Source organism: Manis pentadactyla, chromosome 1, assembly GCF_030020395.1.
Source record: "Manis pentadactyla isolate mManPen7 chromosome 1, mManPen7.hap1, whole genome shotgun sequence".
In the NCBI taxonomy this organism is placed as follows: Eukaryota; Metazoa; Chordata; class Mammalia; order Pholidota; family Manidae; genus Manis; species Manis pentadactyla.
This window is the reverse complement of record NC_080019.1, coordinates 63,266,041-63,293,570: the sequence shown is the minus strand read 5'-3', so window position 1 is coordinate 63,293,570 and position 27,530 is coordinate 63,266,041. Positions and strand designations below refer to the sequence as shown.

The 27,530-nt window shown below is 41.9% G+C and overlaps 2 long non-coding RNA genes across 4 annotated transcripts; both read left to right on the top strand.

Moving 5' to 3' along the window:
* The first annotated feature begins 593 nt into the window (after window positions 1–593).
* On the top strand, window positions 594–22,637 carry LOC130682797 (uncharacterized). Of its 2 annotated transcripts, none has more exons than XR_008996126.1 (2): window positions 594–1,401; window positions 22,609–22,637. It is a non-coding gene; the product is annotated as an uncharacterized LOC130682797 (long non-coding RNA). The 2 variants fall into 2 exon arrangements; XR_008996124.1 differs by lacking the exon at window positions 594–1,401 and adding an exon at window positions 3,794–4,697.
* A 35-nt stretch (window positions 22,638–22,672) lies between these two features.
* LOC118930031 (uncharacterized) lies at window positions 22,673–24,027 on the top strand. 2 transcript variants are annotated; one of them, XR_008996122.1, is made up of 3 exons: window positions 22,673–22,749; window positions 23,202–23,243; window positions 23,506–24,027. It is a non-coding gene; the product is annotated as an uncharacterized LOC118930031 (long non-coding RNA). The 2 variants fall into 2 exon arrangements; XR_005031845.2 differs by having other exon boundaries at window positions 23,503–24,027.
* Window positions 24,028–27,530: the final 3,503 nt, after the last annotated feature.

Genomic DNA, 27,530 nt, shown 5'->3' with positions numbered 1-27,530 from the left:
GTGAGAGATGGTAGGTCGCCGTGACCTCGCATCTAAGCTGTGGGTTGGTTTGATTGCACTCGGCAGAGCCACGACCCTCGGGGCGTGCGGATCCGAGCTCCCAACTCCCTGCTCCTGGCCACGTGAGAGGCCGGCTGGATTCCCAGTCTGCGAGCGGAGTGGGATTGCGAGTAAAGCCGCTCTTTCTTTGACTTAACCTTTAAAATAAAAGACTATTTTTAATAGCAGTTTAGGTTTACGACAAAATTGAGGGCGAGGTACAGAGATTTTCCATTTACCTTCTGTTTGATTCACTTTTAAAAATTGGATTTATGGCATTTCTGCTTCCTAGTATCATCTGCTTTGGAGTAACAGTGCGTGAAAAGGCTCGTACAAGGATTCTCCTACTCAGGATCACAAACAGTACAGTGTTTACAAGTAATGCTTGTAATAGTGGAAAATTGGAATCTATAGGGGAACGGAGAAATAAATTAGAGAATATTCCTACTGTGCAGTATTATGTGGTTATGGCAAGGAGTGAGATAGATCCATGAGGAAAAAATGTCTCCAAGCCATAGTAACTAGGGCAAATAGAAAGAATGAAAAAAACGCATTTACTCATTCTCCTAACCAGCACATGTTTCTTGTATGTATACTTAGAGACTAGAGGAAAGAAAATATTTTATTTCTCCAGAATGTGGTGATTAAATATGTTTATGCTGATTAATAATTATATATAAGGTGCAGAAATAATGCATAATCTATGCATCACATACACTGAACAAATGTTAATATTTACCACCTCTTTGGTAACTTCCATTCCATCTGCAAGGCCCTCACCACCCTTCCCCCAACCATATAAGATTATTTAGGGCCCACTTTCTTTTCCTTACCAGGCACTTCCTTCATGAAGTCCTCCAAGATTGCCTCAACTATCTATGCTCTTTACCTGCTCCTAAATTCCTACAAAATATATAGACTGCATGCCATTGGCAAGTGTTCGTCCACTCCACAGTAATTGCTCTTCGGTAAAATGGGCATAAAAGTGGTCACCTCACAGGCAGTTGTGAGGACTAAGTGCCTTAAAAGTATGTAAAGCACCTAATGCAGTTCTGTATGGGCACTACCTGTAATAATTAGAAGTATTACTTTACTGCCCTGTATTCTCAGTAGCAAAAATGGCAGCTGATATTTCCTGAGCACTTACTAATGTGCCAAGCTCTGATCTAAGTACTTTACAGTATTCTGTTATTAAACTCTCACAACTACACTATGAGGCAAGAGATATTAACTCCCCCCCAATTTTTCATGAGAAGACTGAGGTATAGAATAATTAAGTGACTTGCCCAAGATTATCCAGTTCATCCAAAGGAGCTCAGATTTGAATCCAGCAGAGTCTACCTGATTCCAAAGTTGTAGTTGGTAAAGTAATATATGGCCATTAGAAGGGGAAAGTTTGAAAAAAAACAGAAAAGTAGAAATACAAATTGGCCCCCTGGCCGTATTTCCCCAAAACCGCTGCATTAACATTTGGGGGGTATGTCTTTCTCTTTTGTGGAAGTTTTACTGAGGTATCATATACATGCCATAAAATTCACCTACATGAAGTATACAATTTAGTGGTTTTTAGTACATTCTCACATGGTTATATGCATCACCACTACCCAACTCCAGAATATTTTCCTCACCCAGAAAGAAATCTCATGCTTGTTAGCAGTCACTCCCATTCTCCTCTCCCTTTATATCCTGGCACCCACTAATCTATTTTCTCTCTCTCTCTGTTTGCCTAATGGGATTTTTCATATAAACAGAATCATACAATATGTGGCCTTTTGTGCTGGGTTTCTTACACTAAGCATAATGTTTTCAAGGTTCATTCTTGTAGCATGTATCAGAACTTTATTCCCTTCTATGCCTGAGTAACATACCATTGTATGGATATTCCACATTTTGTTTATACATTCCGAGTCAATGGCTATTTGGATTGTTTCCACTTTTTCTCTATTGTGAGTAATTCTGCCATGAATATTTGTGTACAAGTTTTAGCATGTACATATATTTTCAATTTTCTTGGGAACATACCTGGCAATGGAATTGCTGGGTCATGTGATAGCTCTATGTTTAACCCTTTGAGAACTGCCAGACTGTTTTTCAAAGTGACTGCATCATTTTAGGTGTCTTTCTTTTAAGACAAGAGCTGTAGCTCCACGTGTTTTGATAATGAACGCTGTAGTAATTACATTTAATCAATCTTCTGAAACTGGTAAAGAGGGAGCCCCTGTTCTGTGCAGTACCAGTTATTCCCATAATGAGCAATAACAATTCATAACGTGACCGTTTCCTTTTGAACTGCCTTCAGACGCCATCGTGGAAGGAGACTCTGACCCCAGCACATTTTGGCTGCTACATTATCGGCCGCCCCTTGGGTGTGGTTGCTGAGGTCATCTTTCTTGATTCCAGGGTTGAAGGGTTCCCTTGCTTGCTGAGTTCCCACAGCACTGTCATCTGCCTACTCTTTTATAATCTTCCTTCCTCACTCCTGTTGACAAGAGCACATCTTTAGGTGATTCTTCAAGACCAGCACAAAGACCAGGTTTTTAGATCCCTTGCCCCTTAACACAAAGTTTTCAGGTGCTTTTCCGGTAGAATGACAGGGCCGGGTGGATGGGGCCAACATCACGCTTTGGTGTCAGGCACACCTTCATCTCCGCTAGCCTCCCTTTCCTGCTGAGGGGTTTTCTGGGAGTAGTAGTTTTTTTACTGAGTATAGAAAGAGAAACTGATGGGGAAGGGACCATAAGTGAATGCTTGTCTCAAAACAAACAAATACGCTTATTGTGAAGTAGAGATGACTGCTATTCTACTTCCTCATTAGTGTTGGCCTTGAATTTTAATTGTTAATGGACTGAAGAAAAGTTTTTAATAGCCATCTGTGGGGGAGTGGAGCATAGCTGGACCTCAATGCCACTTTTCTCCACCATTATTAGCCTCTTTTGGTCTTGCAGGAACAGAAAATTCATATGGCTTTAAAGCCTTGGCTTGGCAACGTTAATTTTAAATGTTTGGGTTGGATTTTTTTAAATCTTCATGTTTTTCTTAGCCGTTTTAGTGGGAGGTAGGGAGAGATTGTTTTATTTTCTGTTAGCTGGATACCATTTTATTTACTCTTTTCCTTATCTCCCCTCTCCTTTATCTCTCCTTTATCTCCCCTCATAAATCTCACTCCTCAGAGGACGTCATTAGTAAGGGTTGAGTGAGTACCCTTCTGGGTACTCCATGCCATGGTGGCAGTCACCTCAGAGAGCTTCAGGTTTATACAGCACTTACCACGCACCAGGTATTGTTGCAGGTGCTTTACATGTATTTAAATTAGGTTCCCCTCTAGAACCTAATGTACATTTTACAGGTGAGGAAACAGGTACAGAGAGGTTAGAGGATTTGTCAAGGTGATTCAGCTAGCAAGTAGCTGAGCTGGAATGGTGTCTTGCCAATAGGTTTCAGCCATGGACAAGTTAACTGTGGATTCAGTGAGACTGAAAAATGACCATGGAACGTTCTTGGGGTGAAAGGGTTTATACCCAACTTTATTCTCACAGTGGCAGGTCAGTCACTAGAATCCTGTCCACTCAGAGTGAGTCTGCATGCAGCAAGCCGGTCTCTGCCTCTGGTACTCTCTGCCTCCACAGCCATCTCAGTCTGTCCTCTGCTCTCCTGCAGCCCTGCAGCCCCGCAACCACGCAGCAGCCCAGAGTACTGGGTGGAGCTCTTTATAGAGTCAGTAACAACATATTGCCCACACGTGTAGTGAGCAAGCTGACCAGGGCCAGGTGAGAATCCTGGCCATAGGAACCTTCACTTTCTCCACAGATGGAAACCTAGGTAGTCTGGCTCCAGAGTCTGTATTCTCATCTTCTATTCTACACCATCTCAATTGTTTTTGGTTCATTGAGAATATCAGTTACAGTTAGTATAAAAAGGGAGGAGCTTCTGGAGAAACTTAAGAAAATGTGCCCTAAGGATAAAACGTGCACTTATATCTGACCACCAGATGGAGTCCTGAGGGCAGTTGTTCCCTAACACAGATTTGATCTGCTGTTGAGCCACAACTCCCAGCAGCCACTCTGTTAACACATATATTCAATGATAAAGGTTCTTAGGTTCACAGGTGATAAGCAAAGCTACCAAATAGGTAAGTTGTTTGGAGAAATGGATTTTACCCAAAATGAATCAATAGTTTGCTTTAAGGAAACACTATCCCTCAGGGTTTAATTCAGAAGTGTGTCCCAGGAGGCATGGAAAAGAAAAAAAATGTCCAACAATTTTTCCTACCCTCCAGGACTGGAGTATTAGAAAGGGGGAGAAACCTTGCAAATAAATGCATAAATTTTGTTGAGATAAGGGTAACACACCTTTTAATTTTGTCTGAACAATACCTGGTACTTTAATAGTTTGTGGTGATAGAAAAGTACTACGCTGTTTCCCATTTAAGAACCCATCTGAAGGGCTTATCAAGGGTCCCTGCTTTGAGACCCAGCTTGCATATTGGAATTGGGATCTTGTTTTTACCATTAATTCTTTGTTTTTATTACTAGGTATAGGGAAAACAGAAGTTCCATGGCCAGGATCCTCACCTGATCCTAATCTACTTGCCCACTGTGCATGTGCAGTGATGTAATACTTGGCCTACGGAGCAGGGCATGCTTGCATATGTGTTGGCAGTAAGTCATTATTGCCTGTGTTGCTATACAAAGAGCTCTGCCCAGTGTTTGGGGCAGAGCCTGTAGCAGAGGCAGAGCCAGAAGCAGAGGCAGAGACAGAGATGGACTTGCTGGATGCAGACATGATTCTAATACTCAGTCTGCTGCTGTGAGAATAAAGCTTGGTGTAAGACTTTTACCCCCAAATGTTCCATTGTTATTTGGTCTCATCTGAATCCATAGTGAACTTGCCCATAACTGGGAACCCCCTCTGACCCAGAGCTACACTAGGTAATAAAGGTAACAACCCAATTCAAAAAATGAACAAGACTTGAGTAAACATTTCTCCAAAGATACTCAAATAGCCACCAAGCACATGAAAAGATGCTCAGCTTCACTAATCATTACAGAAATGCAAATCAGAATCACAATGAGATACTACTTTAAACTCATTTAGATGACTATTGTAAAAACAAAACAAAACAAGCAAACAAACAAAAATAGAAAATACCAAGTGTTGGCCAAGATGTGAAAAAATTGGAAACTTTGTGCATTGCTGGTGGGAATATAAAATGGTGTGCTGGCTGTGAAATGCTGCATGGCAGTTCCTCAAAAACTTAAACATGGAATTATATGATCTAGCAATTCCACTCCTAGGTATAATCCCAAAAGAATTGAAAGTAGAGACAAACATAAATTCCCACCAATGTTCATAGCAACACTATTCACAACAGCCAAAAGGTGGAAACAACCTAAGTGTCCATCACCAGATGAATGGCTAAACAAAATATCGTATATACATACAATGGAATATTTATTCAGCTTTTTAAAAAAGGGGAATTCTAACACATGGATGAACCTTGAGAACATTACGCTAAGTAATAAACTAGTCTCAAAAGGATATTATTTTATTATTCCACTTACATGAGCTAACTAAAATAGCCAAATTCATAAAGAAATTAAAATCTTTGTTATCAGGGATTAGGAGACAGTGTTTAGTGGGTATGAAGTTTCAGTTTGGGATGATTGGAAAGTTCTAGAGAAGGCTAGTGATGATGGCAATGCACTTAATGCCACTCAATTGCACACTTTTGAAAAATGGTTAAAATGGTAAAATTTAATTTATGGATATTTTACCACAAAACAATAATATAAGCAATGCATATGGTTATTAAAAAGTAAATATATAGTATTAGAAGAGTTATAAGGAAAAACATCAGACTCCCTACCCCATTCCTTCCTATCTATCTACTCACTTTTGTTCCAGAGGTGACCACTTACAACTTTTCAGTTTTTCTTTAGTTCTGTAATTCTGAATAATAGCAGCTAATGCTGTTTTTCTTGATTTATTAATTTCAGACATTATCTATTACACTTCTGGTTATAATAGACACAGATTTAGCTCTCTTACTTCACTCCTCTGTTCTCATTTCCCCTACTCCATCTTCCCAATAGTTATACACAATATTTTAGTTAACTTAGCAATTATTTATTACATTGTGACCATGTAAATTTTGTCCACTGCAAAACTAAAATTATATATGTTTTTTGCACAAATTTTTAGAGTTAACAATTGCAGTTTCTTTCTCTATTTGTTTAATATTCTACATGTATCCTTTATTTTTTCCATATACTGCATCAGATCTATCAGTAGCCTAAAAATTCCTTTCTAAATATTTAAATATCAGTCTTTGAATCCCATTTTTCCCTCCCTCTGGAGACTTCCCTCCTGGATTCTTCTGTCTTCCTGCTCCAGTGTGAAGTAGAGCTTACTTGGCTGCATGATTGTCATCCTGTAATTCATATTCCCCTGCTTTTGTCCTGGATCTCATGGCCCTTTTCCTTATTTATTTGTTATTTCATTTTGCTGAAGTACATCCTTCAGCAGCTGCTGAAGAAAAGGTGCAAAGGAGGTATTATAATGCATGCTTTTATATTATCTTCATAATTGATGATTTGGCTAAGTATAGGATTCTGGGCTGAAAAATCATTTTCCCTCTGACTTTTGAAGTCATTGCCCCCATTGGTTTCTAGCTTCCAGGGTAATACTGAGAAGTTTGACTCCATTTGTACCTCTGTTCTTTTATATAGAATGTATTTTGTGCTCTTTTAACCTTTTAAGGTCTTTCCTTTATCCCTGGTTTTGGGAAATTTCATGACAAAATGTCACGATGGTGGTGGGAGTCTCCTCATTCATTGTGCTGGGTATCCAGTGGGCCTTTTCAGTCTTGAAATGAAAATCTAGGATTTGCCCTTGGATGTTTTTTTTTAATGGTTTCATGTGTACTTGTTTGGGTTCTTTCAGCTCCTGAAGCCAAAAAGCATACTTGGTGTTTTCTTTTCCCCAGCAAGAAATTAGCACTGGTCATCACCCTTGGTCAAGGGTCGGTGGTTAAAGGGATGGATTTCCAGTTTGGCAGCAATGCTCTGAGAAGCAGCACTTGACAGGTGTCTGATGAGGTGAGTGACAAGAGTTTCATCTCACAACTGATCAATTCCCTTGAGCCTGGGATGGGGAGAACCCGTTCAGCAGCTATTCACCTTCTCCAGGCTCTATTTCAGTTCATACTCTCTCTTATGATGCTTAATAGCTGAGTGAACAGAAGCAAAATGGAGAACAGGACGTGGAAGTCTCAGTGTACTAGGTCAAAGATGAGTGCTGGAAGGGAAAGCCCCACACCCCATAGTCAGAATTGCCTTGGAAAAGTCTTTAAATCTCTCAGAAATACAGGATGCTAGGAATTTTTTGTACTTAATGTTTCTCTTGGCTCAATTAATCCTTTAATGTCTTCTTCCAGGATGTCAGTGAAACCACTACCTCCGATTTTTTGGCCATAGCTAAACAATTTGTTTTTCATCTTTTCATTGATTGGGAAATACCTAAAGTTGTTTTTACAGGTTTTCCATAATTTTGGCTCTGTAAGACTTTTACTTGCAAAAAAAATGGAATAATAGGGATCAGAAATATCAAAAGCCAGGCAAATTACATGAACTATTTTTTTTTAAGGCACTTAACATCAGACAGTGAAAAACAGCGATTCCTGAGAAATGGGAAACAGTCAGTCATACAATTATCCCTGCTTATTGCCTGGATAAAGTTTTTAGGCTACAGCACAGGAAGATAGAAAACCAAGCAGAGCCTGGCAGGCATTCTAGGTTAAGGATGCACAGCTGAGAGTCCAGGAAGACTGAGGCAGCTAGAGTTTGTGGGACAGACTATCAAGAACCCAGGTATCTGCAGAGTCCTTAAATTTTCAATTGAGTACTGATCAGCACATGCACATGAAGAATCCACCTGAGATAGGCAAAAACTCACAGAATTAGAGGAAACAGTATTTGGCATTCACATAGGCCCAGGAACAGCATCTATTCCTGAATCAGTCAGAATGGAAAATCTCACAAATACTGGGGCGTTGGGTAGAGTACTCAGAAGGATCTTGTCTCATCATTGGGGAAAAATTAGCCCCAGACTAAACACTGTTCTGTTTCTACCTAATATATCTTAAAAGTAAGATATGAGGATTAAGCTGTACACAGTTAAGTGCACCCTAGAACAAAAGTCAATCTTTACAGGAATACCAAAATATCCAGCACCTGACAAGGTAAAATTATCCCTGCCTGGCATCAATCAAAGATTACCAGACATGCAAAAAAAAGGCAGGAAAATATGAACTAAAATATTCTATTATAAGTCTTGTATGTCTGTGAAGGAGTATAATATCATTTGAAGATACACTGATAAGTTGAAAATATATGATATAAACTGTAAAACACACACTAATATAACAAAGTTATAGCTAATAAGCCAGAAAAACAGGCAAAATTGAATAAAGAAATACATTCAAATAGAAGACAGAAAATGTGAAAAGGGCACAAAGAACAGATGGGACAAATAGAAAACAAGTATCAGGATGGTAGACTTACACCTAACTATAGCAATAATCATATTATATGTACATGGCTCCATATGGATATACAATGGGGAAATGACAGCCTCTTCAACAGCTGGTGTTGGCAAAACTGGACAGCTACATGTAAGAGAATGAAACTAGATCATTGTCTAACTCCATACACAAAAGTAAACTCTAAATGGATCAAAGACCTGAATGTAAGTTATGAAACCATAAAACTCTTAGAAAAAAACAGGCAAAAATCTCTTGGACATAAACATGAGCGACCTCTTCATGAATATATCTCCCTGAGCAAGGGAAACAAAAGCAAAAATGAACAAGTGCGACTATATCAAGCTAAAAAACTTCTGTACAGCAAAGGACACCATCAATAGAACAAAAAGGTATCCTACAGTATGGGAGAATATATTCATAAATGACATATCTGATAAAGGGTTGACATACAAAATATATAAAGAGCTCGTGCACCTCAACAAACAAAAAGCAAATAATCCAATTAAAAAATAGGCACAGGATCTGAACAGACACTTCTCCAAAGAAGAAATTCAGATGGCCAACAGGCACATGAAAAGATGCTCCACATAGCTAATCATCAGAGAAATGCAAATTAAAACCACAATGAGATATCACTTCATACCAGTTAGGATGGCCACCATCCAAAAGACAAACAACAACAAAGGTTGGCAAGAATGTGGATAAAAGGGGAACTCTCCTACACTGCTGGTGGGAATGTAAATTAGTTCAACCATTGTGGAAAGCAGTATGAAAGTTCCTCAAAAAACTAAAAATAGAAATACCATTCGACCTAGGAATTCCACTCCTAGGAATTTACCCTAAGAATGCAGGAGCCCAGTTTCAAAAAGACATATGTACGCCTATGTTTATCGCAACACAATTATAATAGCCAAGAAATGGAAGCAACCCAAGTGTCCATCAGTAGATGAATGGATAAAGAAGATGGTGGTGCATATACACAATGGAATATTATTCAGCCATAAGAAGAAAACAAATCCTACCATATCCAACAACATGGATGGATCTAGAGGGTTATGCTCAGTGAAATAAGCCATGCTGAGAAAGACAAGTATCAAATGATTTACCCATTTGTGGAGCATAAGAACAAAGAAAAAACTGAAGGAACAAAACAGTAGCAGACTCACAGAAACCAAGAATGGACTTACAGTTACCAAAGGGAAAGGGGCTGGATAGGATGGGTGTGAAAGGAGGGATAAGGGGGGAAAAGGGGCATTACAATTAGCAGACATAATGTAGGGGGGCAGGCACGGGGAAGGACGTACAACACAGAGAAGACAATTAGTGATTCTATAGCATCTTACTATGCTGATGGACAGTGACTGTAATGGGGTATGTGGTGGGGACTTGATAATTGGGGAAGTCTAGTAACCATAATGTTGCTCATGTAATTGTACATTAATGATACCAAAATTTTTTTTAAATGTACATGACTCCAGTTAAAAGGAGGAGATAGTCAAATTGGAAAGAAAGCAAGACCCAATTGTATGCTGCCTAAAACATAAAGACACATATATGTTAAAAGTAAAAAGGGAAAAAGTGTACCATGCTAACACTAATCAAAAGAGAACTTGAGTGGTTATATATCACACAATGTAGATTTCTGCACAAAGAATATTATCAGGAATAAAGAAAGTCACTTCACAATGATAAAGAATCAATTCGTCAAGAGGATATAACAATACTAAATGTTTTTTTACCTAATAATAAGGCTACAAGATATATAACAAAAACTGAAATAACTGCAAAGGAAAATTAGACAAAACTACAATTATAGTCAGAGATTTTTAAACATCATTCTAAAAAATCAATAGACCAAATCAACAATCAATAAGCATATACTAGCTTTGAACAACACTATCAACCAACTTTTCCTGGTTGGCATTTATGGAATACTTCTCTCAACAACAATGGAATACACATTCCTTTCAAGTGCACAGGGATCATTTGCCAGAAAGACCAGACTCCTGACCAATAGAATATACCCAAAAAAATGTAAGAGGACTCAAGTCATACAAATTATGTTCTCTGACCACAAAGAATTAAATTAGAAACCATAATTTTAGTTGAACTATAAGATTGCTTCAAGCTTGAGTGCATCCACTGCTTATATCATTTGATTCCTATACATTAAGAGTGTGCATGATTCCACTCTTACATGGGCAAAGAGAGGATTGTGAACTGAATGTAGTGAGTCACTACATGTGTGTGGGTAAGCAATCAAAAAGTGATAAATTGGTAAAACAGTCAGTGTGAATGAGAAATAGAGCACCATCCATTCAAGTGCAAGAAATAAAACATTTATTACAGTTACTCGGATAACTTTTATTCAGCTAATTTTTATCAGTTAGGGATCTGACACATTAGTAGATGCTTTCACATGTATTTTGTCATTTGGCTCTTACAACACACCTATGTGTTGTGTTTTAATTGTTGTGCTGTGATTTATTAATTTCTTCTACTTGTAAGAGAGGGGGAGGTAGAGGGACAGAGAGGATGTGGAAAGGGAGAAGAAAGTCCGACTTCCTTGGCTTAGCCCTTCATGGTGAAGCCCCTGCCTCCCTCGCCCTCCCACTTGCCCCCGCCCGGCCCTGCAAGCATAGATTCCTCCAGGCCAACTGAATTGCTGGCTGTGCCCACGGTCACACTGTTGCTTCACTCCTCTGGGCTCTGTCCACTGCCCTGGGTCTTTCCAAGGCATATCTGAACACCTCCCTCCCCTCCTTTGTGCTTTCACAGCGCTGTGCTCATCTCTCCAGACCATGCCCTGTGTGCTTCTCAGGATCCTGCACTCCCTGAGCATCAGGGTTCCTGGCACACAGCAGGCACCATGCTTCCCCAGTTTGGGAATCATCTCATACGTGCCTTGGCAGCCTCTCTGGCACTCGGCATCATGGACATTCGATAAATATTTTCCATGTGCCTATTCTGTGTCAGGTACTGTCACTGCAGAGCAACAAGTTGCCAACTCTCACTGAGTTTATACTTTAGTGTATCACAGACAATATGCTGGTCAACAAATAAAGTAATTTCATACTGTAAAACTATTTTACTGTGAAGAAAAACAAATGATGGTAGGATGTGGTCTAGATTGAGTGGTTGTGGACATATTCTTTAAGGACATGACATTCATGTTGAAAACTGAGAATGATGAGAAAGAACCAGCCATGTGAAGATGGCAGTTATATTAGTTTTTGAGGGCTGCCATAACAAAAATACTACAGATTGAGTTACTTAAGCAAGAGAAATTTATCTATGGTTCTGGAAGCTGAAAGTCCAAGAGTGAGGTGTTGGCAGGCTCCCTGTCTGTGTCTGTCTCCTTATCTCCTCTTACACAGACACCAATCATGTTGGACTAGGTCCCACCCACATGACCTCATTTGACTTCAATTTCCTCTTTAATGATCCTGTCTCCAAATACAGTCCCTTTTGAGGTACTGGAGTTTAGGACTTCAACATGTGAATTTTGGGAGGACACAGCTCAGCCCATACAAGGGGTGAAGTGCATTTCCAGAAATAGCTAGTGCAAAGAGCCTGGGTGAGTTTACAGAAAATGGAAGGCAGTGGGCAGGAGCACTGTGAGCAAGGACAGACTGGTTGGAGATGGAGCTGGATAGGTGTCCAGGGGCCTGCTCGGGTAGGCACTTGTAGATCATGGTGAGGCTTTTACTCACTTCAGTGTTTTAAGCACAGTAGTACAAAGACTAAGATTTCAATTTCAAAAGATCACCCTGGTGGTGTATGGAAACTGGAGGGAGGAAGGCAATAAAAGAAAAGGAAATGCGTTTGGGGGCTCTTGCAGGGATGGCTTGGATGGAGGGCTCTCTGAGGAAGGATGAGGTCAGGGTGAGAAGAAGAGTAAGCAGATGGGCAAAGGAAGAAGGTGCATGATACCTTTTATAAAAATGTCATTTTCAACCAAGATTCATCATCTACAATGAGTAGAAGATGCTAATTTAGGAACACTTTCCATGAATAGAGCAAGGTCATTCTAATGAGTCTTGGATAGTATGACTGGAATAGTAAGTGCCATCCATTGAGCCTCTGCTATGTGCTTTATATGTAGTTTCATTTCATCCTCATGTCAGTCTGGTGAGAGGACTCAGCACCATCATTGCAGAGATGAGGAAACACTGGTTCTAGTGAAACCACCAGTGAGCATCTGAACTGGAAATGCACTCTCCAGTCCTCTCCAGACACTCCTCAGTCCCTGCTCTGTCCACTGCCCTGGGTCTTCCCAAGGCTGCTCACTGCTCACTGCTGGGCTCACATGAGGGCTCCTTCCTCTCCCGCGAGCAGCTGAGCCCATCTCTGATCTGCCAGCAGAGTGAGCCCCATGGTGGAGACCTGAGGCTGCGGGTCTTTAATAAGATAGAGTTGCTAACTTTGAATGCATGTTTTATTAATTTGTTCTCTATGAGATATTTATCATGAACTCTTGCTAACACAAGGTCTAGGGAGCAGTGAGTAACTTTGACTCATGGCAGTCTTAAAAGTGCTGAAACTCCCCCAGTGATAACAAATGTACCACTTTGGGAGTCATGTCTGTAGCATTAAGGGGGGATAAGGGAATTCTCTATTTTCTGCTCAGTTTTGCTGTGAATGTTAAACTGCTCTAAAAAATAAAGTCTTTTAAAAAACATTAAACCATCAGAAACAAAACAAAATGAAAAAGTGAAGGCAGGCAGCTTTATTCATGATAATCAAAACCTGGAAAATACCCAATAGGTGAAAGGATAAATGAACTGAATCATTTATCCATACTATGAAATACAGCTCAACAATAACAAAGAAAGAAGATACACACACAATAATGTGGATAAATCTCACCAACATTAAGCTTAGTGAAAGAAGTCAGATATAAAAGACATACCATAAAATTCCAATACGGCATTCCAGAATAGGCAAAACCAGTCTGAAAGGAGAAAAAGCAGATTGATGATTGGTTGGGGTGGGAAACTGATTGTAAAGGGTGTGGACATGCAGTGGAGGGAACTCAGTGGATGGAACTCATTCAGTGAGGTGAGGGAGATACCCTTCATTATAGCGCTGATTATTCGGCTGTATGTATTTGTCAAAACTCACTGAACTGTACTCTTGAAATGGGTGCATTTTTTAAAAAGTTATATCTCAACAAAATTGACTTAAAAATGAAACTATGCACATTTCATATAACCATACCCATGGGAGACTTCAAAAAAGATACAATTTGGGTATGAAGAGGTCTTGTCTAAACACAGCACAAAAAGTAAGTAGCACCAAAGAAACGGCTAGTAAATTAGATTATAGAAGTGAAATTTTCTGATAGAAGAGAAATACCCAATGTACAAAAGAAGAAAACAAGTGACAAACCAGGGGGAGTGTTTACAGCTTGACTTCTCTGTTCTCCCAGCACTCTAACTGAAACACCGTGTCAGCAAAGGCCTATGTCTCAGGACGAGCCTCGGAAGGTCCCACCTGGGACTGGGAGATGCAGCCCGGAGTGCACCGCAGACTGTGGCTCAGACTGCTCATGGCTGCTACTGGTGAAAATGACCTCACATGCTTGAGGTTAGGGTATTCGTGCAAATCAAGGTGGGACAGGGTGGGGGTCATATAGAAAGATTTTTATTCCCTACCCTATATGTTTATCAAGATGAAGGGAAAAAATCTCTTTCAGATGAGTTTGAACTGTTTTCTCAGACTCAATATTAAAAAGGAAACAAATGGAAAATATTTCCCCTACCCTACTCCCCTCCTCCACTGCCTCACACCTAAGCATCTTCTAGAAACCTAGTTTCTGATTAACCAAAGCCTAGTTCCAGATTAGATTGGCTGACCCTGCTGATCTCACAGCTGGCCCCAGGCTCCTCTGCTCCTTGGCAGCTCTGGCTAGATCCTAAATAAAGACAGCCTGGCTTCTGGGCCAAGGTCGATTGGGTTGGCATACTGTCCAGGCCTGGTTAGATACTGTGTCCTGTCCAGAGCTGGCTTCTGGTCTCAGGCCTTGGGCCCCAAGGTGCCCTCCTCAGCCTGCTCTGAAAGGTCTCTCTGAGGCAGGTGGCCTCAAGGCCATGCTCCCTGTCCTGGCCACTGGCTGCTCTGAGAGGAAGTCTCTTTCTGGTGTGTCCCAAAGGTTCTCTCCTTGCTATGCAAGCCAGTCTCTACTTGCTTTGCAGTGAGTTGTCTCTCTTCTCTAGGAGCTTCCTATGGATCTGAACTCACAGAAGTTCTTCTACACCTTCCTGGGCATCTGCTATGTGCCAAGGACTTAGCTGGATGCTGGGGTCATCCCTTCCCTCAAGGTGCCCACAGTTTGGTGGGGTGGGCAGACAGTAGATAGGCCATAGCATGTCATGGCTGTGATAAAGGGAAAGGGACACTGGGACCCTAGAAGCCAGAGTGACTCTCCCAGCTGAGGAGATCAGGGAGATTCCTGCAGGAGGTGATGTTTGAGCCCAGACCTGAAAGGCAGACGGGAAGACCTGTAGACGCAGAGGCCTCTGGCAGAAGGCACAGCTGTGTGGAGGCGTAAGACAGCAGAGTGAGCTTTGGAGCCTGGAAGAAAGAGGATCCCCAGCTCATTTCTCCGTTAGGCTCCATTTTTCAGAAGCATCTCTTTATCCAGTTGTTAAGGTCCTTCCTACCCTGCATTTGCTCTCTAAGATCTAATACAAAATTTGACAGCTGAAATGGCAACATTTATCATTTAATATGGTATCTGAGGTCAGGAATTGGGTGCAGTGAGATGGGGGGTTCTGACTCAGGGTTTCTCATGAGGTCACAGTGAAGCTGTCCCCTAGGCCAGAGTCACCTTAAGCTTTGACTCAGGTTGAAGAACATGCTCCTAGGCTCACTCATCCAGCTGTTGTCAGGCTTTGGTTTCTCATCATGTGGCCTCTTCATAGGGATGTTTATGTTAATGTTAGCTGGCTTCAGTGAGGTGGGAGTGAAGGAGGGGGAGAGATAATGAGGGAGGGAGAAAAACAGGAAGGAGGAGGAAGAAGAGGAGGAGGAAGAAGAGCTCAGAGTAGCCACAGTCTTCTATAATCTAATCTCAGAAGTGACATCCCATCATTTCCATGACATGTCATCGATCACACAGACCACCTTGGTGCCTTGTGAGAGGGGGCTACACCAGCGTCAGAACCCAGGAGGTGGCATCACTGGGGTCACCTTGGAGGCTGGGTACCACACATGCTGTGTTGAGCCGGAAGGCCTGTGGCCCTAGGTGTGACAGCAGGCATCCATGTGGCTTCAATGGGGCCACTCTGTCTCACCTGAAGTCACTTAGTGTTGGGTCAGGCCTTTTAGAAAGCCAGACATTTCCTTGCCTCTTCCTGCTTGGGGGTGGGGGCTTTCCTTTTGGCCTTCTATCTCTCATTTCCAGTTTGCGGAAGTCCCTATTTCTCACTCCACTCCTTAGGGGATGTGGACACACTGTGAGCCAGATGGATGGCCAGATCTTCTCCAACTTAACTAACAAACCATGTCTACCTTTTTGAAAGTCTAGGTGCAGCCAGGGGATGGCTCTTCTCAAATTTTATTTAATTTTACAATTTCAAGAGAAGAGGAAGGGTGCTGCCACCCACGTCTTGGGAAGGTGGTCTATGTGGGGTGGTGCAAAGGACACGAGCTCAAGTCGCAGACAAACCTGAGTCATCATTGGCCAAACCTGACTCCATTCTTAAACTCTCTGAGCCTCAATTTCCTCTTCCGGGAAATGGGTTGCTCTGAAGATTAAATGAAGTAATTCATACAAAGCATTGCTAGAAGTAAGTCGTGGAAAGTCAGTTCTTCATTTACTTTTTTTTCCTATTGGTGGTACTGCTTTTAGTAGTATCACTACCCTCTTCTTCAAGGTAAACTCAATTTTTACCTCTAATTAAAATCTAACACAATAATCAAGCCAATACTGCCATCTCTATTCTCGAAACTCAAATAAGATTCTGAATTAGCACTTCATAATTTCGTACTTAATTACCTGTCATCTTGTGTTACTTCCTATTTATTTTGTGTAAGTCCTGTCTTCATGGTTAGATTTTAGCTGACTTTCCTAAGTACCTTTACTAAATAAAGCACAATACAGTAGTCACTCAATAATTGCTTCACAGTTGTTCAAGATACCAAGTGTCCTTGGGAAACTGGCTGCAAAGTGTGCTTCTTCTTGGAGCTCAGAAAATGTTCAGAAGAGAAAGAAAAGAGAAGGAGAAGGGAACAAAGCAGTTGAGTATCTATCTCTGCTATCAAGAATCTCTGCATATAGTTTTGTGTTATTTCACTTGCTCTGATTTTGCGGGGGTTTCCAAATTGACTGCTAAAACCCTCAGCAGGTAGCAACCAGCAGGAAAGCTATCAAACCAGACTGAAGTCATTTCTTTAAAACAGTGGGAATTAATCTTACTTCTACAGAGGAAAATAGGCTCTCACCCTTCAAAACTCTGTTTAAACTATGCCAATCTAATATTAATCTGAAAATGTAATGCAAACAGTTCTTCCTGCAAGACAGAAGTGCTACTATTTAAAAAACCCCTAACCAATGTTTCTTTGCCACAGTTGATGACATGTTTATCAATGTTGACACTATTTTGCAAGAAGGGAAGAATGGTTTCATTAAGGCATCAGCTTTATGGAATCTAATGGCTGGCTTCAAGTGCTATTTTAGGGACTTCATGACATGTACAATTATCTGTGTTGACAGCTCTAGCTTCCTGTTACCAAATGTGAATAAAATTAGTCCTCATTTAAAAAGGAACTTCTTATACAGAGAAAGTCGAACTACAGTGTTGGTTCATTACTGCATGTATTCTGTTTATAGAACCTGCTGTTGCAAATGGAAGGTATTTCCAGCACACTGTGTATTAATTGGAAGTTTCTGCAAAAGAGTAACATTGCAGCACTGTTCTGGTGATGACCTGAGATGCAGGTCATTTTGTGGGTATCTGCTGAAGCTGAGGAAGGGACAGTTCCCCAGAAAAATTTATCATCATAAATAAAACCATGCAAGGGTTCATTGATCGCCTCCAAGAGTCAATGGATCCTAGGTTAAAAAGCTCTAAGGTCAAGCTGACCAAGGAGTTTGGAGTTTTAGGAAGAGGCTGGGAAGTCAGTGATGGCCTGGAGGGTATGGTTGTGTCTCACTGCCTCCCAGAAGGTATCATGGGAGTGCTGCACGAATGTTGTTTGGATGAATGTATGAATGAATGAATGAATGAATGACGAGCTAAAATCATGGTTGGAGCTGATGTCTCTCCACAATCATGTCAGCCAAACAGGTCAATGGCTTTAGGGAAGTACAGTGTAAGTGACAACGTCATATATGATCTCTTTTGTCCTGCTGAGCACAGTCAGCCTTGGATTGCTGGTGGGTGAACACAGCCGGAGGTGTCATGCCTGTAGCTGATTTCTGAGCCAGTTTTCGGTGGGTGATAAAGACAGCCAGAAGGCAAACCTACCATCCTTTTGCTGGTCCTGGTTCCACTCTAGGAATCCCCATCCCTTAAGGTGCTCAGTCCCCCACGAGTGCCCACCTTGTAAATTTATTCTTACCACACATTTGGTGACCTAGTGGTTTACCAAAGGCAGGGGTAGTGGGAGCCACCAGCCTCAGTACAGGACTTAGGGGGAGCATTGTCTTTAGGTAATTTAAAAATAGTAATAAAAACTGAGTAAAAGTCAGTCACCTTGATATCACCATGAGTGCAGGTGACTCACAAGACCAATGATAAAATTCTTTCTGCTGGGGCAGATGGTTCCCACCACCCCATCCTGGGTATGTCACCATTATGTTCTCTTGCATTTGTTCACTGTCTGCTTGGAGAATGAATTCTCGAAGGGCACATGACTCTCCAGTTGCACTCTGATCGAGTGCTGGGCCTGAGATGCTTAAATAGAATTGCAACATGATGACCTCAGGAATAAAAGAAGACAAGAGCTAGAGATGGAGAGAGAGGTTCCCGTATTGGCACCCAGTAACCCCTGGGGGTTTCCTTAAAATGTTCATTTATAGAAGCTAACAAAGTTTGTATTTAGTTTGAGTTGGAATTTTGTTACCTGCCACAGAAAGAATTCCAGTTATGTAAATACCATGTTAATAACTATAGGCACAGGAAACTCCAAACACATTTGGTTGTATGTAAGACGTTCTGATTTTCTCCTAGTGACAGGGGTGGCAGCCGTGGTTTCTAGGTTCTTCCTGGCTTTGGTGACCCCTGTCATCACTAAACAAACAGACACACGGGCAGGTTCCAGAGACACCTTTCTGTACACACCAGAATGCAGTATAAAGCTGCCTGGACCCCATCCAAGGCAATTATTGACAGAAGTTCACAAAGCACACAATTATAAGGTCACAGTGCTGGGATCTGCGCCCTGAGGGCAGCGCCTGTGGGGAACTCTAGAGTGTTACACCCTGAACTAGCTGAACCTGCATTTAGAGTTAAAAAAAATTCCACTGCATAAGCTTATAGTGAGGAGACCTTAATCAACAGCAGTTCACATGAGGAAACTGAAAATACAGTTTTTAAAAGAAACAGAAGAAGCTGTCTTAGGGTTTTTAATTTATCCCAGGCCCAACACCCAACTAACAAATTGCACGGTGGCTAAAAAAGCTGGCGATACATTCCCAAGCAGGCCCTCTCTCATTGGTAGGAAGATGATTCCAGTATCTTCAGGCTCACAGGGACCTTCAAGCTCATGACATCTTAAAGAGTGAGATCCTTTTTTATGACCACAAGTCCCCAAAATGGCTGGGAATAGGCCTGCTTGGATCGTGTGTCTATTCCTGAACTAATCACTCTTCACAGGGATAGGAGCTGGAGACGAGACATGTTTGGGTTCCTTGCCAGCCATGTGGGGTAGGAAGGGCCATCCTCCCTGGGTGACAGCTCCACCTCCACAGAATCCCGTGGATTAGTCCTGGGAAGTTCCACAAACCCGGAGGTGGGGTTGATGGAAGGTAACAAATGTCCACGGGAATCCTGTGAGTTTCAAAACTTCATTTACTTTCATCACTGCTCCCTTCTTTTTGATAAGTATGTTTAAAGACTGAGTCCAGTGAGTCTGTCATCCATCAGTCAGCTTGTCCTGTTGACTCCTCTAGGCTGGAAGCCTGCAAACTGCACTTCCCAGAGTCTCTTTTCCTCTTGCTTCTGTTAGGGTCTTCCAGTAGGAGCCACTGGTCAGAGATTGGAAGGTAAAAGAAGGGACCTCACCCCCTCACTACCCTCACCCCCACCCCCAGTTTCTGGTAGTGCCTCTGGGCATACTGGGGAGAAGCTGTGGCCAGCAGGTGCAGGCTTTTGGGTATGGCAGCCTCAGAGGTGTAGTGTTCCTGGGCTCTGAGTGACAATGCCATTTCCTCTTTTACATCTTCAGCTCCAGGGTTAGTACTCGCTTCCTGCAGTGGCTAATTTTTTGATTTCCCTCTTTGATAACCAATTCTTGGTATTAATTTTTCTTTGTTTAAAACATCTAGAGTAGTTTCTGTTTTCCTAATTGTACTAATATGGTTTTCATTTTATTTTGTCAGTAGAAACCTCTTTTTTTCATTAAAATGTTTTTTAACTGTGGCAAAACAAGTATTACAATTTATCATTGATTGTTTTAAAGTGTACAGTTCAGTGACATGGGTACATTGACAATGCTGTGCAACATCACCACCATCCACCTTCAGAAACTTCCATTATCCAAGAATGAAACTTTGTACCCATTAAACAATAACTCCCCATTTTCTCCCTCACCTGTCCTCCAGCAACACTATTTTACTTCCTGTCTATGAATTTAACTACTCTACAGAAGAGTGGGTTCATACAAGTCAAATCATACAGTATTTGTCCATCTGGGACTGTCATTTCCCTTAGCATAATGTCCTCAAGGTTCATCCATGTTGTATCATATGTTAGAATTTCCCTTCTTTTCAAGGCTAAATAATATTCCATCATATGTATATACCACGTTTCAATTATTCATTAGTCTGTTGATGGACCCATAGTTATATGATAGCTTGCTAGGGCTGCCATAACAGAAGTACCACAGCCTGGGTGGCTTATACAAGAGAAATTAATTTTCTCACTGTTCTGGAGGCTGGAAGTCCAAGATCACAGTGTTGACAGGGTTGATTTCTGCTGAGACCTCTCTCTTTGGCTTGTAGATGGCTGTCTTCTCCTGTATCTTCACATGGTCTTCCCCCTAACTGTGTCTGACCTAATTTCATCTTCCTATTGGATGGGAGCCCACCTCATGTCCTCATTTAACCTTAATTACCTCTCTAAAGTCCCTGTCTCCAAATGCAGTCACATTCTGAGTATACTGGGGAGTAGGACTTCAACACATGAATTTGTGCGGGACACAATTCAGCCCATAGTAGTTTGCTTTCACCTTGCTGTTCTGAATAACTGCAGCTATGAACATGTACAAATATTTATTTGAGTCTCTGCTTTCTTTTGGGTATATATGCAGAAGTAGAATTGCTAGAGTGTATGGTAATTCTATGTTTAGTTTTTTGAGGGACTCCATACCATTCTTCACAGCAGCTGCACCGTGATACAGTCCCACCAGCAATGCACAGGATTCCAGTTTTTCCACATTCTTGTCAATGCTTCTGATTTTCTGTTTATTTATTCATTTATTTAAATAATGGCCATCCATCCTTATGAGTGTGAAGTAGTATCTCATTTGGTTTTGATTTGCATTTCCTAGTGATTAGTGATGTTGAACATCTTTTCATGTGCTTACTGGCCATTTGTATATTTTCTTTGAGAAATGTCTGCCAACTCCTTTGCTTACTTTTAGACTTTTTTTTTAAAAGAAACCATATACACATTATAGTATCAGCAATTGGATTTCCTGTGAAACAGGGAAATATTCATTGACAATCCCTAGATCTGAGATGACCACATGGAGCAAATAGTTGGTACAATCTTCCAAAGTCAGCTATCACAAGGAGCAAGCAGGTGAGCTCAGGAATTGGGGTTCTCATTGCCTGGGGTCTGATTCCTTGTTCCTCCACTTACTAGCTATGTGACATCAGGCAAGTTTCTCAGTCTCTCTGTGCCTTGAATTTCCTTACTTATAAAGTGGGAATAATAACTACCTACTTCACAGAGTTGCTACAAGGATTAAAAAAGCTAACAATTAGAATAGAGCCTTGCACAAAGCAAACACTTAATATAAAGTAGCTGTCAGCATTGCTGTTCTCTGGAACCAGCCTTCTGGGCTGCCTCCACAGCAGGGCTCTTTCTGATGTCCCTGCCTCCCACTGTTGGTGTTTGGCAAATAGATCTATGTGTGCAGTGGCTACTATATGCTGAAATCTTTTTACATATTGACCTCGATTTTCACAATGACCCTCAACTGTAGCCTGATAATCATGGGCTCTGGCTCAGAGAGCAGCTGGGAAGGAATTCGTGTTCAAATTCCACATATCCTCTCACTATGTGACCTTAGGAAGTCACTTCACATCTCTAGGCTTCAGTTTGGAAAATGATGGTAAGAGTCATTCCTACTTAGGATCACTGAAAGGTTAAATAAGATAAGGCCCATAAAGCACTACAGTGCCTGGCACACAGTAAATGCTAATAGGCATTTATTAACTATACCCATTTTATAGATGAGGAAACTGAGTTTCGGAGAGCTGAAGTTCTTGCCCAAGATCATAAAGCTGAGGCTGAGAAAAGATGGACCCAAATGATGTTCTTTATTATTTCCCATCTGCATACATGATTTTTTGTGCATTTCCTATGCATGGTAACAGTGCAGACATAATTCTGTATTTTTGAAATTTCACATTAAAGCATCATGAATTTTCATATTGCCATAGAGAGATGAAGACCTGGCTATGTAATATTCCATGGAATCATACAGTGTCTTCATGCCTGTTATTTCCTTTCTTCTCAGTATAAATTCCTAGAAATGGAATTTGCATTATTTTGATTCTGTATACAGAACATCCCATTGTCTTCCTAAAGGGTCTATCAATAGTAATTATGGTTGTGTACTGTATTTTCTAGTCTCCCAGAAATAATTGGAACATTGATAAAGAACGAATAACCTTGATATAGATAAGTAATCTCCAGATTGGAAAGAAGTGAGCAGTTTGGGAAGATGATAATCATGCTTGGAAACGAGTGACATAGCAGCCGTTCCTGCAGGTGAGTGTGCAGTTCCTGTCTGCTAGATGTGACACTCATTGCATGTGCTCAGAGTGTGCATGTTATCTATGAATGACAAACACATATGAGGGGCTAGGTGTTCTGGAAGGGCATGACTTGCTCACTGGGTACTTGCTTACCACTTGACTCACCTCCAAGAGAGGCCTCTTGCTCTTAAAGGAACCTGGTTCTGAGGTGCAGGTGCCTGAGCGGGAGTCGCTCTCCCAGTTCTACCTCATGATGTGGCGTCCAGGAAGCTGGGCTGACATCCTTCCTCTCATTTGTCTTAGAATCTGCAGAAAACTCTGAGAACTGCTGTTCCTTCGTCTGTACAATGTGGGTGATTAGGTAGAGGGTAGTTAGGTAACAAGTGTTCAAAAGGCCTTACACATGTGAAATGATACGATTCTTAACCCTGTGAAGAGGGCATTATCATTATTTTCATTTTACAGATGAGGAGACTGAGGTACAGACTGGTTGAACAACATGCCCAGGTAATACCGTCTGTAAGTGGAGGAGCCAGGGTTTAAACTCAGGCCCTCAGGCTTCTAGAGTTCTCTTCAGTGTCATGTGCAATGTTGAGTTACATGAAAGTTAACAATCCTTAGCTTTAAAGGCTTTTGTGAGGATTCGGGATTATGGCTTCTAGTCTCATTGTTCTACAGAGGTGGTCGTGCTTGCTGAATTTGCCTATGATCTCCATATTGCCAAACCTAATAAACTTCTCTGTTTTCATCTTCCCTGACCTCTCAGTAGCATTGAACCCAGTTGGAACATTTCCTTCTTTTTTTTAAGCCCACAGACCATGAGGTTGGTTTTTCCTTTTTCCTTTTAAAAATTTTAAAAACTTTTTGTTTAAACAAATGTGCACACAGTGGTTCAAGAAAGGTAAAGTCCATGAATATGAAAGCTGCAGTTTGCAATATATCAATGGGGTGATGAATTAGAAATGGTAGTCATTCTAATTACACAATCAGGTAACACCATTAAAACTGTCCATTGAAACTCATTAAGACCAGCTATTATACTTAAATTAGAATGTAAACTTTTCACCTCAGGGGACTATATTGCAAAATCAGTCACAAACTCCTCCCACCCCTGTGTGCATGCTCCTTTGCCATGTGACTTTGCACTCCTCCCATAGAGAGTAGCCCATTTTCCTGTCCTTTGAATCTAGACTGGCTTTGTGACTTGGGTTGACCGATAGAATGCAGTACAAGTGCCATTATTTGACTTTCAAACCTGAGCCTCAAAAGGCCTTACAGCTTCTACTTTTGTTTTCTTGGAATGCTCCCCTGAGACCAACATATGAAGAAGTCTGGTCTCTAGCCCACTGGAGGACAAGGGATCACGTTGACAGAGATGAATTCTTCCATCTGAGGTCCCCTATACCCACTGGCCAATAGCTGGCACTGAACAGATATGTGTGGAAAGTCGTCCTAGGTCATCTAGTCCCTGATGAGCCACCAAATGGTGGCAGCCATATAAATGAGGCCAAGCAAGACCAGTGTTTCTTCTGCTGATCCCAGCCCAAATGGCTACCTCCCAGAAATGTGAGCAAATAAAATGGCTGTTGTTTTAAGCCACTGTCTATGCCTTGGGTTGGCTTGTTAAACAGCTACAAAGCGCTGTTATACTTCATCTACAAAGCTCTGCCTGTGGCCAGCTTCTCTAAACTTACCTCATACTACTCCCTCCTTTGATCATTCTATTCCAGCTGCACTGGCCTCATCCTGTTTCTGGAATATTCCAAGCCTTTTCTCTTCTCCAGGACTTTGTTTCCTTTGGTGATTGTGTGCTGGATTCATTTCCATTTTTCAGTGTGCATTGCCACACCACTCTCCAGTTAATCAAACACCACAAAGCAGTATCCCATGACCGCCCCTCTAGTTAATGTTGTCCCCACCAGTTATTCTCATTATTATGATTTCTTTCCTTATCACAATTTATGATTATCTTGCTCCTTCATTTCTTTACTTATTTTACTAGCAGGTAAGCCCACAGTTCTTCTCAGCACAACTCTATGGGCTGCCTCTATCAGTGGATAAGAGTTTGTGCAAAAGATAAATCCACTCATCTGTGTAGGTAGAGAGCATGGTTACTCGGTAGGAAGGCAGAGCAGCCAGAAACTCAGATAGGAGGCTGAGGGGCAGCATGAGGGCATTCAGTGAGGGAGAATGTCTTCAGGGGCTCAGAAGCTGCCAGAGGTATACTGCCTTGGGGTTATATTTTGACATGCCTCAGCCCTTCCAGGCTTCTGACTCAGAGTACCGACCAACCTGATGTTTCTTCTTTTATCCCACCTTGGTGCTGGGAGTTCCTGTGTGTAAAATGTCTCAGTCTTAGGGATAACTCTGGAGACTTAGGGTTTTGAGGAATGACTAATGATGGTTAATATTTTTATTCACAAACAGAAAATGGAATTTAGTTAAACAGATTTTCTTCCCCCTGAACTGGTTTTACCAAATCGAAGTTCAGGCTCACTGCTAAAAAAAATGTCCTTACTCTTCAAACTTGGGAGCTGGGGATATAAGAAGAGAAGTTGTGAGGAAGTTCAAGAAATTCTATATTGTTATCATTTGCTTAGGTTAAAAAACCTAAATTCTGAGAAAGAAGAAAGCCATGTTTTAATCAGAAAACAGGCCTCTTGGAAACAGCTGTGGAAAAGGCAGAAATGAAAAGGGGGAAGAATGACAGCTTTATTGCAGACATGAATTTCAAAAGTTCTCAACCCCAAAATGCATGAAATTTCTGCAGGGCAACATGACATGATAGCTTATTTACATAATTGAGTCAAAAGAATCATACTTTTCTTTAAGCTTGTGAGCTTAATATAAAATATAATGTATTCTGGTACTCAAGAATAATACTCAAAAAAGCCAAATGACAGAAAATAGCATTTGAATGAGAATGGGGTCCCCTGCTTACTGGGCTAGTGGAAGTAGAGAGCAGCAGAGGGCAAGGGGCTGGTTGGGGGAATTTCTGATTATTCCTTCCTGTCACCTCGCAGATCCCTTCTCTTCTTTGTTCCAGTTTCTGTCACGCCAGCTCCCCGCCTTCTAGGGTCAGGTTGGGTTCAGCCAATGGAAAACACTAGCAGGGGACTGGAAGGTGGAGGGAGAGAGAGGTCCAGGGTATTTACACCTCCCCGAACTTCTCCCCACAATGGTTCTGTTCCTTCCTGGCAGTGGTTCTCAAAGAGAGCGACAAGCCAGCGGTATTTGCATAGCCTGGGAGTTTACTGGAAATGCAAGCTCTTGGCCCTATTCCAAACCTCTTGGTGTGTGCGTGTAGGGGAACCTAGCAAGGTGTATTTCAACAGGCCCTCCAAAGGAATTCTGATGCTCTCTAAAGTTTGAGAACTGCTGATATATGGTTGTATTACCTGGTGACAGGCCTTCCTCTGCAGTCTCAGCTTTTACTAGACTCCAGAATTTTGTCCTCTTCTTTCATCCCTGCAGGTCTGGGGGTAGAAAGGGCTTCTCAGCACAGCTGGTACTTCGATAGCTTGAAGCTCTTGCTGGCTGCCTTCTCCCTGCCCGTCAGTGCCTTTGTAAAGTCTCTCTGTGCTCTGCCTCTCCCCTGCTGGGAGCATGCTGGATACACAGAAGCACCAACAGGGGCAAAGGCTGCAAACCAGTGTCCGTGGATGACAGTAGCACGGTCAGATCAGGACAGGGGACCCCATGTAACACTCACAAGCTCCTTACCCGAGGGTATCTTATGTGTTTTTGAGTCAACTGAGCCAGACTGCAGACTGTGCCTTGTCATAGGCTAAGTTGATTCTTCTTCCTGGTCAAAGAGACTCCTAGAAAATCCTGTCCTCAAAGTCCTCCCATAGATCACACCTTCACTCTCAAGCCAACATGAAGTGGTTAACAGCCTGCAACAAGGGCACAGGGAAGGAGGAAACTGGTATGAGCTGTGTGCTATTGGGAAGGCACATGGCCTCTCTGAGCCTTGGGTTCCTCCTCTGTAAATGGAGATAGGAATTCCTGCTGTGTGGTGTGTTGGGAGGTTACACAGGATGGCTTATGTGGAGCCCCTAGAACCACATCTGGCCCAGAGTAGCAGCTCTGTAAACCTGAGTGCCTCTGCCCTCTCCCCAAAGGTGGGCTGGGGGAAAGAATGTGATTGGCCAAGGGAAAGACACTTCCAAGAGGTGGAATCCTCAGAAATCCAAGAAGACTTTACTAAGCTCTGTAAGAATTTGGTCAGTTCCTGAGGCTTGGTGAGAGGCAGAGCTGGGCACTGCATACATACAGCTTGTTTGTCTTTTAAAGTAAGCTATGCTCCTTGCAGCCTGCCCCAATCTGACTCCTGAGCTCTCCCTGCTTCCCTGACATCAGAAGAAGGCAGTTCCAGAGGGGCATCTGGAGGAGGAGTGGGTTGCCTGAGTTCTAATGTGACTTCACAAGCCTGGCTCTCTCTGCTTGGAACACTTGCCATTCTCCCTTGGGCTAGCTTCTACCTGCTCTGCTCAGGTAGCATCTTGCAGATGTGTTCCCTGGCCCTAACTACTTCAGGCAAGGTTAGCTGCCCCTCTTCAGGGGCACCTAGTCCCATGCATCCCTCACTGACCCGGTTGCCATAGGTTTGGGGGTCTGTTTCCTCCCCATGGGGAGGCATTTGTCTTGCTCATCTCTGCATTCTGAGCCTAGCCCAGAGTATGGCACACTGGATGGGCTCAGTAACCTCTGATGGCCAGTGATGTTGCCTCAGGCCTGTTTTGTCTCTCATTTCCTCCTGGTTAAAGCACATCTACATTCCACCCCCCACCC